General features: G+C 41.7%; 1 protein-coding gene across 1 annotated transcript in view; it reads left to right on the forward strand.

Annotated features, from left to right (window-relative positions):
• The window catches only part of ptprdb (protein tyrosine phosphatase receptor type Db), a 176,254-nt gene that overhangs the window by 40,698 nt on the left and 120,831 nt on the right, over positions 1-14,725 (forward strand). The window contains exons 4-5 of the mRNA XM_059338579.1: positions 5,658-5,733; positions 7,042-7,086. The gene's annotated coding sequence lies outside the window, so the exon portion shown is untranslated. The remainder of the gene's footprint in view (positions 1-5,657; positions 5,734-7,041; positions 7,087-14,725) is intronic.

Here is a 14,725-nt window from a genome sequence, read left to right on the forward strand (position 1 = left end):
AATAGAGGAGACAACACACACACAACACAACACATACCAGACCCAGATAGGATATAACTATGCATATTTTTTTTTTATATTACCGCATATTTAGTTTTCGAGACCACTCAAACTACTGTACGCTACAGACAACACTTATTCACCCATTCACACAAACATTCATACAGGAATTTATTCACACACCGATGAATGCAGCATCGGGAGAAATTTGGGTTTCAGAATCTTGCCTAAGGATACTTCGTTACTTCCGATCGGTGGATGAGCGCTCTACCAACTGAGCCACAGCCGCCGTAAAGTCCTCCTCTCCTCATACATTTATACTTCTAATGTTTATGTCTCCTTAAATGTCTGATCTTGACTATACTGATTTGTATGCAAAGTTTGTCACTAGAGAGGTGTTTTCACATTCCTCTCCTGAAGAGGGATGTCTGTGGGCTTCCCTACAATCTGAGATCTGATGGAAAGCTAGATTTGGGCAGGTCACATCTATGAAAGCCAATTGCTACCTAAAACGCAAAGTCGTAAAAGAGACATGAAACCTCCAACAGAGCAGACTTGTCAATACAAAGAGGGAAAGCACACTGTAATGGCTAATACATACTATAAAATAGACATTTGTTCTCTCTCCCAGGGGATGCAAGAACAGGATGATGTCATTTTGTCCTTGCAGGAGAGAGAACACATGTCTCTGTTCTTGACACATCATCTGGGCAGAACTTTGTTCTTGTGTGGTGTCAAAGAACTATTGTTGGATTGGTGAATTTGAATTAGCCATGTGCTTCAGTGAGAGGGTCCAATGACGACTTCCCAGGAGTTTTGCAGTGGAGTTTCTCGTGAAGTATGAAATGTACTGGCCAGAAAGAACTTTTTTCTTCTTCTTGCCACGTTGAGAACAAGAAAAAATTTCTCTGTTCTTGTGGAGTATGTAAAGGGCTTAATATCCGATATTATTGGATTATTTCACAACCACTAACACTGTGTCACTGCCAGCTACTAGCTTACAAGATAAAGGTGGCAGCTACACGTACCATTCTGATGTGTCTGCTAGTTGGCGATTTCGTGATGACTGACTAGTCGATTAATCGGGAGGCTCAGACATGTATGGCTGAATCTCAGATGGCAAAACTTTTGATGAGAGATTGCCACTGAGCTCTGGTCTGCTCTGCTCTTTTACCAGTCAACCTAGCTTGAGCAGTGGTGGTAGGTGAGGCAGAGGCCAGATCCACTTTTTTTATGTACGAAAACGATGTTAAGCTAAATATTAAGCATAGTAAAGTAGTTTTACATACTTTGAAAAGTTTCTGGAGTGAAACTTTAAAGTTTTAAGGCCTGTGTGACAAAATGGGGATGCAGAGTTTGAAGGACATGGGTGGACATAAAGTGTCTGACATAAAGATGCCATCTAGTTGCATTGTTGTATGTCTAGGACAGAGCTTGACCCAGAAGTCAAGTTTCTCCCACTGCTGAATCAATTCTGACCATTCACTTTTAAATCCATCTCTTCCAAGCTGTCCAACTTGCAGCACCACAACACTGGACTGCTTGAACCGTTGTGGTGCATTTAAACCTGCATTTGTCATTATTTATGGCCACTTTGGGACAAACTGTTTACTTAGCATACAGTTGCCTTTTTACACACCCAGCAGCTAGCTAGCTAGCCAGTCTGTTTTTTGGTATTGCTAACTCCATTATACACACCAGAGACATTCACCTGGCTGCTCACGCAACTCCATGCAAGTGTTTGCTGATTCATATTTGAATAAAGGGGTGACCTTGTCTATAATTATACATTTCATTGTAATTAATTACTGCTAATGTTAACCTCTCAGCTGTATTCATCTACTGGCATCAACACAGGAGGGACGTGGTACAGTGGACCAAGGGTGACACTGAGTGGTGAAAAAAATTGACCTTATTCAAACCTTCATGCAAATCCCTACCTACCTTAAAACAATGGTTGTGCTGGCGACATGTTTCCAGAGACCCATCTTGGTGTGACCAGGGACTTAGTTAGATATTCACTTTGCATTTAGCAGTGTTTGGTCTCCACGCTGCTGCACTGATCACCAGCTAGTTGCTTACTCTGCCATATTGTGCTGGGCACAAAGTGTACAGTGGGTTTATCTGAAAAATCTGGAAACAGCTGTCTGCTGTTGCTGTACACAAGGTTGATTGAAGTTAAAAGATATGAGTTTTACTGCAACAGTAAAGTTGCAGGCTTTGAAACCATAGCAATGATCAGAATGATAATAAAATGCTCTGTAGTGCTGAGAGGAACTGCAGTTGGTGATTATTCTTGGTGGGTTTCTTCCTACTTGTGACACCTTCCACATTACACAAATTCATTTTTTTCCATTATTGCTAAAAAATATTGTCAAGTGCTGCTTTAAATTCTGAATCGCTGTATTATTTAATTCAAAGATCTAAGAGGAAACTCCTCACTCCAGTCTCTTAAGCCTAATTCAACCTTAAATAAAGTCAAAATGAAGTCAAAATATTTCTCTCATTATTCTCGTTCTGTTTATGGATAAACGTCTGCTCGAGAATGCCGATAGAGGCAAATGATTTGGTAAATTCAGTTGCATTTGGTATGTTAAATCAAAACATGAATGCACACTGGAGCATTGTAATCTGACTTAATTCAACATGCCAGATGAAGCTCTACTAACCCTACTTTAGGTTTTAAGAGGAGCCAAATTCTTAGGTATTTTAGGATTAGGATTGAATTTCGATACGATGTGCGTCTCTTCTATGTATCCCTGTTCTCTTTCCATCTCATGTGCAACTTGTTGAAAGAGAACACAGAGACCATAACTGTTATTTAATAATCTTCCTTCCACGGTTGACTTATTTTCTGTCTTAAGAGGTTCAAGAGCGGCGGGTCACTCTTGAAGGCTCGGTTGAATTATGCAAGCATTTGTGCACCATGGACCCTCTCAAAATGCGTCATCATCCATGCGGGGGCAGAGAAGATGCCTATCCCTCTGTGTAGACTTTTAAGTGTTAGACACACACACATGCACAAGTCGTAAACAAGTTCAAGTTGTTTACGCAAAACTGTGTCATGTCGCTCTGAGGGTCCCTGCTGCCAACTTGACCTGCAAGAACCTCCTTAACATTCTGGGCAGACTTTGATCAGTGCTGCACACACACCTCGAAAGAGTAAACATGTTTACAAAATCAAATATATTTTCTCTAGAAAAATTACACTGCTGATGAGCATATGATCTTGAAACACTTAACAGCCACCATGAAAAGAGACAGAGCAGCTTAAGGCGGGTTGTGTCTGGAGATGAAGTTTGTAGGTAATCATGTCAGTGTTATGCATGGCCCTGCTGTGACACTACATTCAAAGTAGGGCTTAAGAGATGGCCCTCTGATGCCCACTCTGATGCCCTGCTTACCCACTTGCCTTGATGTTGAGTCCAGTTGACAGAACCCTAAGAAGAGTGTTTCACACATGCTGAGTGAAGCCAAACCAAAGTAAACTGAGTTCCAGTGAGCTGCCCTGGTTAGGGTTAGACATCAAAAAATTATGTGGGCCATTGCTGTGCAGATCAGTGCAGAAATAGTTTGGTTCATGGAGTGAAAAGGGTATGTGAAAGCACTTTAGTGACCTAAATTATGTGCCCTGAATCATTTACACCCCCGGCAGAAACCCTTAAGGTGATGTCCAGACGGAACAACTGGAGTTGAATTCCCTTTAAATTACTATCAACATTTTGACTCACCGAATAGTCGCTTCAGCCATCGACATGAAAAGGATTCAAAGGCTGCTCTGAAGTGCTCCCATGGGAGTCCTCACAGAGATTCAAAGCAACTAAAAGGGTTTGCAGACAGACTCTCACCATGGGTGCCACTTTACCACAAAAAATCGGGGAATACTACAGAAATGCCGTGTCCACCAAAAATAGGATAAACATAACTTGTCGTAGCTTATTGTGCAAGACCTGTAAACTGAAATTGCTTGCGCCAACATGAGCTTTCCAAATGATCTAGTTCCGAGCCTCTTCCTCTGCCGAGGCTGCCGAGGCTTTAATTACTTCTGCTGGGCCAGCACAGGTGAGGCACATCCTCACTAACAAGGTGGTTTCCAACTAGGGAGCACTGAAACCCAACAGGAAAACAACATGATGGAGAGGAAAACTGGCGCCTGCAATAGAGGGTAACCGATGCTTATAATAATCCCCCCACCCAACTGATTTCACCAGCCATTGTCAGATCGTTACAGAGGAAACATGGTGCAAGTGGAGAGGAATCCAAGGGGAGGAATGTGTCACCGACTGAAAATAAAGTGTGAACTAGTTTTCACACTTAGTGCACATACATTTTCCACAGTGTGCATATATGCAAGCGCTCAAATCTGTCTCAGACGCACATTTCTCTTGAAGGGCTTCTGATTACATTATGTGACATTATGGCAAATGTGAGCAGCTATGACCTAAAAACACTGGGTGTTAAGAGGTCAAGGAACATAACAGTAATGACATGTGTGCCAGTTTTCATTTGTAATTAAATAACTCATGATCTTTACACCATCAGATCCTGCAGTTAATGTATTCTGCCATCATTGTCTCTGCCCTTATTTAGTAAGTCGGTCAGCGGCACAAACACAGGAGTGGTGTAACAGCACAGACTAGTGGTGACTCTTTGTTATGGCACCTTGCTCCAGAATCACTCAAACCATATTAATATTGTCACAGTATACATGCTGTCATCTCATTCCCTCTTAAGTTATCATCTCTGCCTGTTACCTGTCAGAGCCTGCTGGCAAGTGTCTTATATTATAACTGGAGGCTTACAAACAAGAATCAGAGTATGTTAAAACTGCTTGGACTGGATATTTACATACTTAACTGTCTGATTCACAGCACTGCTGCAGAGGGTTATTTGTCTAAGGTCTCAAAGTTCATCAGAGGACGTAATTCATAGCAAAAAATAGCTGTGCAACTGCCCATGATCCTTTGAGACCCATCCTGATTTCACTCCACCAGTGAAGTGATTCCTATTTTTGCTGTGACTTGGTGCGCTCTGCTGCACTGCCATAGATGGCAGAAGAATTCTGGATAACAGTGCAGGGTCACTGCAGTCACAAAACACAGAAGAGTAACATCTGGATGTGTGTGCATGTACATTCTGTCTTTGCAAACACCTCTGTACTAGTACTCACACATGTCCTAATACAACCCCTTTGATCTGTCAGAGTGTATATTTATACTGAGGTGCTGTATGCTTTTTTACCACTCCGGCTTTTTCAGCCCCTCATCCCCCTCACAGCCTGCACAGCTTGTAAGTAGCTGGCATGGAAGCCTTAAAAGCCTTAAAAGCCCCCAGTACAGGAGTTGAGCCGGGGCTGTCCGTTTGACCTGTCATGCTTTTTGGAACAATTATTGCACATTAATTGTGTTCATGTCATAGCATTCAGATTAAAACTTCTAATTATTGCACAAAAGCACACACACACACACACACACACACACACACACACACACCAGTGCAAAGACACAGAGAAGTTAGCCGAAACCCAGAAGTGGCTCTAAGAGCATTGAGTTCTGAAAGGCTAAGGCTCTGTTCCTAATCCCTTTCGCACCTTTCCTCTCTCCTTCCCTTCCCCATCCCTGTTTACTCCCCTCTGTATCTCTTCTTCTCTCTCGCAGGAGAATTCTGGGGAGATTTCTTACTCTTTCATTCCTCAAGGATGAAGCAGCACAGTGGACCTGTGTACTGAAACAGGTAAGTACTGAGGATGAAAATGACCTTCAGAAATCGCTCGCACACACATATATTTCCCTCCCTTGCTGTCAAAAGCAGATTTGTTCTAGGCCAGATTGGTGTATGATTTATGCTGCTAAAAGGGTTGTGCCATGTCCACTGAGGAAGACACAGAGAGGGAGTACAAAAAAGGAAGAGAAAGGGGTGGAATGTTGCTACAGAAAATTAGAGCGCAGGAAGCTCAGAGAGAGACTCATCCTGGGGGACAGAGAAGAGCGAGTGAAGACACTGTCGACAGGATGAAAGTTTAACCAAACATCAGCTCCCCCACAGGAGTGGCAAATCTGCTGCCGTCGCAGTGGACAGACAAGAAGAAAGACATGCAAAGAGACAGACAGGCAGACAGGACAAGACAGAGCGGCGATCCCCAGCTGTTTTTAAAACGCTGCCTCTGATACATTATTGAATATGCAGCTCTCCAACGCATCGCTGAGCTTTCCTCTCATGTTAGCGCTCAAGTTCGCATAGCGTCACCATTCTAAATATAAAGTATTCGCTCAACCCTCTTCGGTTTGTTAAAAGATGCAGGGGCTGCACGTAGGCTGTGTGTGTGTGTTACTCTGAGTGGCACTTTCCTTTTCTGAGGCCGGTTGGAGTTTTTGAGTTAAGTTTGTGTGTGTGTGTGTGTGTGTGTGTGTGTGTGTGTGTGTGTGACTCATTTTGGTAGCAAGCCTCTGCAAACTTCAAAAAACAAAAATAGATTTCATCAAACTCTTTGAAAGTATTGTTAGATGATGCACGAAGTATACTGAGGCGAGCGGCGCGCTTCACTGGGAGTCGCATGTACTGTACGCTGAAGGAAGTAAGATGTTATCCAGGGGATTGATTTGGAATCAGACAGCATGTGGAAACACTGCACGTCTACGACTATGTAGTGCAGCAATAACTTAGTTTGCACAACTCAGCTAAAACCCTTTTCTCAGGTCCTGCTTTCCCATGTTAAAGAGTTTGTTTTGGATGTTCTGAGGTCACTGTCCTGAGACTTTAGGTGGAGTTCCTGGTCTGGTCTACAGGTGGCAGCAGAGCAACATACCCAGCAGGCATGTTTCTGTAGCAGACTTGATAGGCCCATTTTTACCAGCAAATAGCAGTGTAGGCCTCCCTTCATTTATCTCTCTGTCTCATCCAGGACAGCTTGTCAAGCAAATGACTCTCCCTGGCCAAGAAAAACAATGGAAAAAGCAATCAATATGGTATATTTCTGTGGATAGATCAAGAGTGCAGACTATTTTAAACTCACATGAAAAATCTTGTCTCGTTCTATTTCAGCTCCCACTTTTAAACTTCATGTTCCAGGATGAACCATGGGCAAAGGTAAGTCTTTGACGTGACCTTATTTGTGTGCACATGTGTGTGCTAATGAACATATGCCTGTGAGCATTATGTAAAGATGCATGCCTTCCTATCTGTTTGTGAGGATGGATGCTTGGACATCTGGGTCCATGTGCTGCTGGGGGTATAAGCAGTTGTATAAATGTTTAAGGGTGTGTATCTCTGTTTTCTGACAGATGTTGTAACGACATGATTAGCCCTCTGGCTGCCAGTAGCTCTGTGTGAGGTTGCTATAGTGACTGTGGGTTGAGTGTTGGGGAGGCCAGAGTGGAATATGAGGGTGCCGAGGACGAGGAGAGGGGGTGGAATAGGAAATGAAGAGCTTGGTGCCTCCGGCCTTTGTGTGTGTGTGTGTGTGTGTGTGTGTGTGTGTGTGTGTGTGTGTGTGTGTGCGAGCGTGCGTGTGTGCGTGCGCGTGAGTGGGTGCACTTGTGTGACGTTTAATGTTTGTGTGTTTCTACAAAGAGCACAGCATTGGAGAGACACTTGTCTGTGTAACTGGGAATTTGATCAAGATAACGCAGTCAAATACACAGTCAATCATGTATATACACACACACACACACACATACACACACACACACACGAGCACGCTCAGTGTGTGTAGGAGTCACAGAGACAGGGATCTTGTGATGGCTGGAGCGTGGGCTGAGGGTAACCTGCTCTGCCTCACAGACCAACACCACGAGTTGAGCACTTCGAATCACTTATCACTTAAATTGCCGCGTCAATGGAGCTGTTGTACAAACTGGTACAAGCAAGAGAAATGCCCTCTGCCTTTGTGAGCGCAGGGACTGTGAAATGGTTTGCTTTTAAACACCATGCAGCTTCAAGAACAAAGATCAAGTTCAGTTTGCCTGCGTTCCAATGAAGTGCTTATCAGCCTGAGGGTCAAGACCCCCAGGAGGGGTTGCACGATAAACCAGAGGGGCCCTGAGATGATTAACAGCCTTTTGCCTTGTCTTTTGTGAACTACGTGACAGTTTAACATTCTCAGGCCTCTAAAGAGCTCCATTTTTAGGGGTCACAAGCCGCACCGTATGTAGGCAAAGGTTTGAACTCTTTCGACTTGTTTGTGTTGGGGGTGCAGCGATGCGATTCATCTTGTTTTCACCCCTGATACAAAAACCTTAACTTTGGATATTTGCCAATACAGAGCACTGATCTAATACCAGTGCTTTGTTTTACCAAAGTTAAAGTGAGGATAATTCAGTGTGTGGAGCTTTGAATATTAATTATGTGAGGCAACGTCAGCCCAGGGATTGCTGCGGCACTAAAAACTTAATTGGTGACACACTGTGACTGAGTGAATGTAACTGATAATGAAAACAACAGAATTTTATCATGACACTGACGAAGGAACTGTATCAAATATAGATCATCACAACAGGACAGATAGGGCATCTTAGGTTCTAGATGGAAAAAATGCAGAGAAGAATTGATGCTGGTTTGAAGGGTGGTCACACTAAATATTGATTTGATTTAGATTTTTCTTCTGTTCACTCACTTTGCATTTTGTTAACTGATAAGAAATAAACTATTAATATTTCTATTTTTGAAAGCAATCTTATTTTACCGCAGTTTTCCACACCTGCCTAAGATTTTTGCACAGTACTGTAGGTGGACGAAAATAAAAATATAATATTTGTATAAGTGTAGACCAGGCCTTTTGATCCATACACGAATAGTTGTCTACCCTCCAATATGGACATCTGATAAAAACAGACAAACAACAAGACAGTTCACCACTCTTGTTGGTGTATTCCTGTATGGCTGAGTGATATGACTAAAATCTTCATGGTCAAGACGACTTGCTGAAGTTCAAACCGAGCATCAGAATGGTGAAGAAAGATGATTTAAGTGACTCTGAACGTGGTATGGTTGTTGGTGCCAGGCGGGCTGGTCTGAGTATTTAAGAAGCTGCTGATCTACTGGGATTTTCACACAAAACCTTCTCTAGTCTCAATTTGTGCTGCAACATTCAGATAGTAAGGTCAGGTTTTGGTGCCAACAACATCAAAGCATGGAGCCATCCTGCCTTGTAGTAACAGTTCTGTCTGGCCGTGGTGGTGTAACGCTGTGGGGGATATTTTTTGGCACATTTTGTGATGCTATCATGTCAATATGGACTAAAATGTCAGAGGAATGTTTCCAGCACCTTGTTGAATCTATGCTAGGAAGAATTAAGGCAGTTCTGACAGCAGTTTATATTACAATATAGCATGTTTTCTGGTAACTGAATTAAAGCCTGTATCTATCATAAAGGAAAGCTGTTATACTGTTCTTTATTTCATTTTTATTTTTATATTTTTTGTGAAAGTTGATGTATATGCTTCTTGGAAACATTGTATAATTTTGGTATTATTGGAATACAGTATATAGATTTTTTTTCATATTAATTGTGTGTTTGTGTGTGTGTGTGTGTGTGTGTGTGTGTGGGAAGGCCATACTTTTGTGATATATCTTCTTTTTTCTTCACAATTCAACAGAAAAAAAGAATCAAATAGAAAATGCAAATGCAAATGCAAATGCGGAAAACTAGACGACGGGATTATTAAAGAAATATGTGACAGGGTGTATTAAAATTTAAATATTCTAATCACAGAGGTGAAAAACATCCCATCAGAGCCCTGAATTAGTTGATGTGCACCCGGGGGGACCACCTTAAGTGAACCGATCTCATTTTATGTAACAATTTAAAGCAACCCTGCGGCTGCGCTGCCAGTAGACAGCAAACTACCCTCATGCTTGTCTGTGTCCTGTATCTCCTGAGTGTGCAGCCTGCTGTGTATAATAGTCATGGTGTGAGATATAATGCGCTGTACCATACAGGGCTGGCTTCACACAGGGATTACACCTAGATGATTCTTCAATAGAGAATTTAGTCTCGGGTAGCCGAGCCTTAATCCGCTCCTGTGGAAGCGGACCACAGTGCTGTGGAGCTGTGGCCAGATATGACAGAGAACAGAGAGCAGCCAGATTAGTTCATACTAGGAAGAGGGCTGAGCTTGAAGCCGCCTGACAGAGCGTCTCTTGACAGCTCCTCCCAAATCTCTCTACTCTCTCTAATGCAGTCTGAGGGAAACATTGTTCCTCTTTCTGTCGTTTTAGCTGTCTCTTCTTTCTCCCACTCTGTCCCTTTCTCTCTGTGACTCGCTCTCACCTCACACAGAGAGAAAGAGAGCGTGTGTGTGTGTGTGTGTGTGTGTGTGTGTGTGTGTGTGTGTGTCTTATCGCTTCATTAGCCCGTAGACTTCTGGGTCATTCGTAGCCTTGTTCCCACTGTCTCAGATGCTGTAATTACCCTCACGTGAGTCACGTCTGATAATTAGGATGGTCCGAGTAGGACTCAGCCACACACACGTTCACACTTACACATGTGACGCACATGCACACATACACACACATCAGTCATTAGGGGAGAGCTTAACATGCAGTACAGTGCTAATGGGATTATCATTGCAGAGGGTCCCACTCATCAACCTCTTACTCCTCTCTCTATTCATTATCAAGCACCGTTCTTAAACACTTAGGAGAACCAGCCATTTCTACAGGATCTCTTTCTTCCTTTCTTTCTTTCTTTCTTTATTTCTTTCTTTCTTTCACTTTCTTTCTTTCTTTCTTTCTTTCAATCACATACATTTCTTGTATGTCTCTTTTTTTCTTTAGCGTTACAGTGTATCTGCTCTTTCGGCCACATCAAAAGGACTGTGTTGTTGAAACAGACTCGATGGGGCGTCATGGTGACCTCTGGGTTTAAGCCACTGACCAGGCAATTCTGATGTCTCTGGTTTGAGTCCAACTGGAGACCTCTTTTCCATTTCTCTTTCCCCTCATTTGCCATCCCTCTCTACTGTCTGCTTTCCAGTAAAGGCATTAAAATGTGCAGAAAATATGTCAAAACTCTATGATAGTAGTGCCCCACCTTTATAGCTGAATGAAGGAATGGTTTCATGTGATCCTTTGGCATGAATTGCATATGGTTTCCAGTTTCTTTATTTTTAATATTTTTCTTAAAGGCCTTAAAAGCTAAAATAATCAAGAAATTCACAAAAATGATTAAAGCATAGTCTGAAAAATGAGCACAAATTTAAGTAGCAGAAATATGTTTTCTCCAGCTTTCCTATCCTTCCTTTTAATTATCTCATGACCCGTCATGTTTATCTTGCAACCTCTTGTAGGGTCCTGACCCCTAGGTTGGAACCACAGTTCCATGTAAAGAAAAACAACCAAATTAAAACTAACTAGTGCAGCGCCTGTTCAAAATGTGCCTGTTCTGAACAGGCTGATTGCTTGGCCTCAGGAAATGCTGCTTGCACTTTTCTTGAGATTCGCTCATCCAAACAACTTCACACCCAACACTGCACTTTCTTGGGTCCTGAGCAATACATCTGCCTTGACATAGTTGCGGCCCCCAGCAATGCTAGAGTAAACACGTCATTCGCTAACACCTAGCTATTTGAGACCAAACTATTTCCAGGAATTAAAGTGTTCATTGCAAAAGTTACATCATAAATGCTTGCTATTTTGTAGTTTTCTACAATGAAGTATCTCCGTTCCCTCCGGCCTTGTTGTGCATGAACACACTAAAAGAGTATGTATATTGAACATCCTCATATTTTTTGGTGAATGGTGAACTGAATGCTTTGTTTTGAACAAGAATGTGAGCGTTGCTGATTTAACAACAGCGATCACAATGTGATTGACGGCACCCAGCATGCCAATGTTGTGTCAGAGTTTGTTCCCTTGTTGAATAGTGTTCCCTCCCATAGTTTCCTCATCAAAAAAAATGGCCGGTGTTACTGATTAATGAGTGTAACTGGTTAATCAGCTGCATGTAGTAATGGCATGTAAGTGTGCTTGAAAAAGCCTTTTATTTCACTTTAATCAATTTGAAAGACATGCTCATTTGTGTTTTTTATCAACGGCACCCATTTATCTAACTGTTGCAAGCAACCGTGGACACTTTCATCTTAAAGTTACCAGTTAACATGGTTACTCAATGTTAAAACTTGGACCCGTCAGGTCTGAACAGTTCCGAATGTCAGCCACATCGGCAACAAATTTAAAATGAAACATCAAGTTGAAACACTAAGAAAATAATGTTGGATTAGTTCAAAATTTAAATTGAATGATGAATGTAAAGTTTTTTATTTTAATCTGCTTGAACTGAACTTTGAGCCAGCTGTGGTGAAGTGTGAACACTGCTCTCTGGTCTCTCTTTCTTCATCCGTTCTTGAATGTACTGTAAGTGACATGAGCTGAACCCAGTATGCCATTTGGCGTTGCAACAGTGAATAGTGGTTCCCTCTCAACACACTACACATTGTTTTCATAACGAACTACTAATAAATATGTCCCCCTAGACCTCAAGAGCTCGCACTCAACACTACACTTTCTTGGATCCTCAGTTATACAACCGCCAAGTGTGATCACATGGTTGTTGAGAAAATCAGAGGACATACACATACACATGCAGACAGACAGAGCATCTTTCCATTTTAGTTAGATTAGAAGATAAACATCCCACTTTAGAGGATAGAGACAACTGAGCCACAATCAAAATGTGTTTTGTGAAAAGGGGATATGCATGTTTGTCATAAGATGGCAATTTTAGCTGATAATTCTAGACTTGGAGCCAGCTAACTATCCTCAAGGCAATAAATCAAAAAGAAAAAACCCATTAAAAATAAGGATATGACAAAGACAAAAGAAGGAAGATTGTGAGGAAAGTGATTTTGATTTGCTGCTCTGCTTTTCTATCCTTTAGTTGCACCGACATAATCACCTCTCTCCATCTCAACCACTCTCTGCCCTATCTCCTATCATCGCTGAACCCATTTCATCAGCTCATTTAAAAGTAATATTACCCATAACCATTCAATTTTCACTGTGTTTATTCTGTTGACTGAAATGGTAATGGAGATATTGACAGCGGAGTGCAGAGTGATTCTGTCCAGGCCATTGTGTTGAGTGGTTCGATGGAGAGGAGTGGATGACTGGAGGGCTATCTATGGTATTACATATAGTGTGGAAGGCGTGGGAAAGAGAGGCCCTCTGAAAGCCAAAAGCTTAAATACCATGCCTCACATATACACAGACATAAAGAGACAACACACACACACACACACACACACAGGATTCACATACAGGCAGTGGATTATGATGGGGATTATAGAAGCATAACTGTAAAACAGGCAGAGACAGATCAGTGCTACACTTCATAGACACACACACACACACACACACACATGCTGGATGTGTACAGTAGGATGGATTTATTCTGAGGTGGATGGTATGATGACTTAGGTTCATGCGTCATGATTGAGCACTATTCAAGCTTAAATAGGAAGACAGCTCAATAGGGAAACATAGAAGCTTAGGCAATCAATTACTGAAGTGCAATGACGAGGCCTGAAAGCTACCGAGATTTCATTTTATCATCAAAACTTTTTCTTTTTTATCATGTTCATGAATTTCAATTTCCTTCTGAATGACCTACAGAACTCCAATGAGGTGTAAAATTGTGAGCTTGAATTTTTTCCTGTCTTATATCCAGAATCTAATCTACCATAACATACAATAAAAGACAACCTTGACATTTTGCCAAGCAAACAGGCCTCAACATCATCACCTCCAAAACTCAGGTGATGCACATTAATAAAACGCCTCCAGCACTGGTGTTAATACACGTGAGTTTGTAGAGACTTTTTTTTTTTTATCTTTGCAAGGACAAAAGGACACTAATGGAAAATTGTGCTGAGCCCTGGGTCTGTCTGTGTTCCCATCTCTGCAACATCTACAAGTCCAATACAGCCTAATCAAATGACTTTGAAAGTTGTTTAGTGTGAATTGAGGGTTAACCAAAGTTGTTGGAATTTATCCTGAAGAGGAAATGGATGTGTGTATCGAATCTCAATGCAGTTGTGGAGAGATTTCACAAATTATATAGTCGCTCTAAGCAAACTCATGGTGGCCCGAAAGAAAAAGTAACAGGATCCCTAAAGTCAGTAGGAATTCTCCTCTGGGGACCATGCATGTCCGTGCTAAAATTTAATATTAATCTATCAAGTAGTTTTTATACAAACTGAAAGATCTCAACAACAATTTCAATCTAGACAAAAGTGGATCAACAGACTGATAGTCCCATCCCTAGAGCATGGACAAAGGTCCATCTATATAACACCAGCAAGAACATCATCAGTAAAATACAGCTGAGGTGACTGATAGCAGATAGATTACATCCCAAAGGCTCTACTGAGATTGACTCCACTCAGACAGAAAACAAGGAAGACTAAAAATTACCTTTCACTTTGACAGACAGGTTAATTAAGATTAACTTTAGTTGGGGTGAGGGGACAACAAAGGGGGGGATTGTGGATTGTCTTGCAGGTAAAACAGTAAAGATGTTTTCTCATTTACAAGTATTGGTATCTCGTGGTAACCACATATTTTCACTTCTATGTGCTGTGGATTTGAGGCATCTGAAAAATGTCGATGTTAAATATTGAACAGAAACCTGACATTTTTGTGCTGTTAACAGTTTTATTGAGACTATTTCTTTGGTGGAAAGCAGATTAAATGAAAGCTATTCACATGGGAGGTCTTTAGGTTAGCCTCT

Source organism: Centropristis striata, chromosome 1, assembly GCF_030273125.1.
Source record: "Centropristis striata isolate RG_2023a ecotype Rhode Island chromosome 1, C.striata_1.0, whole genome shotgun sequence".
Lineage (NCBI taxonomy): Eukaryota > Metazoa > Chordata > Actinopteri > Perciformes > Serranidae > Centropristis > Centropristis striata.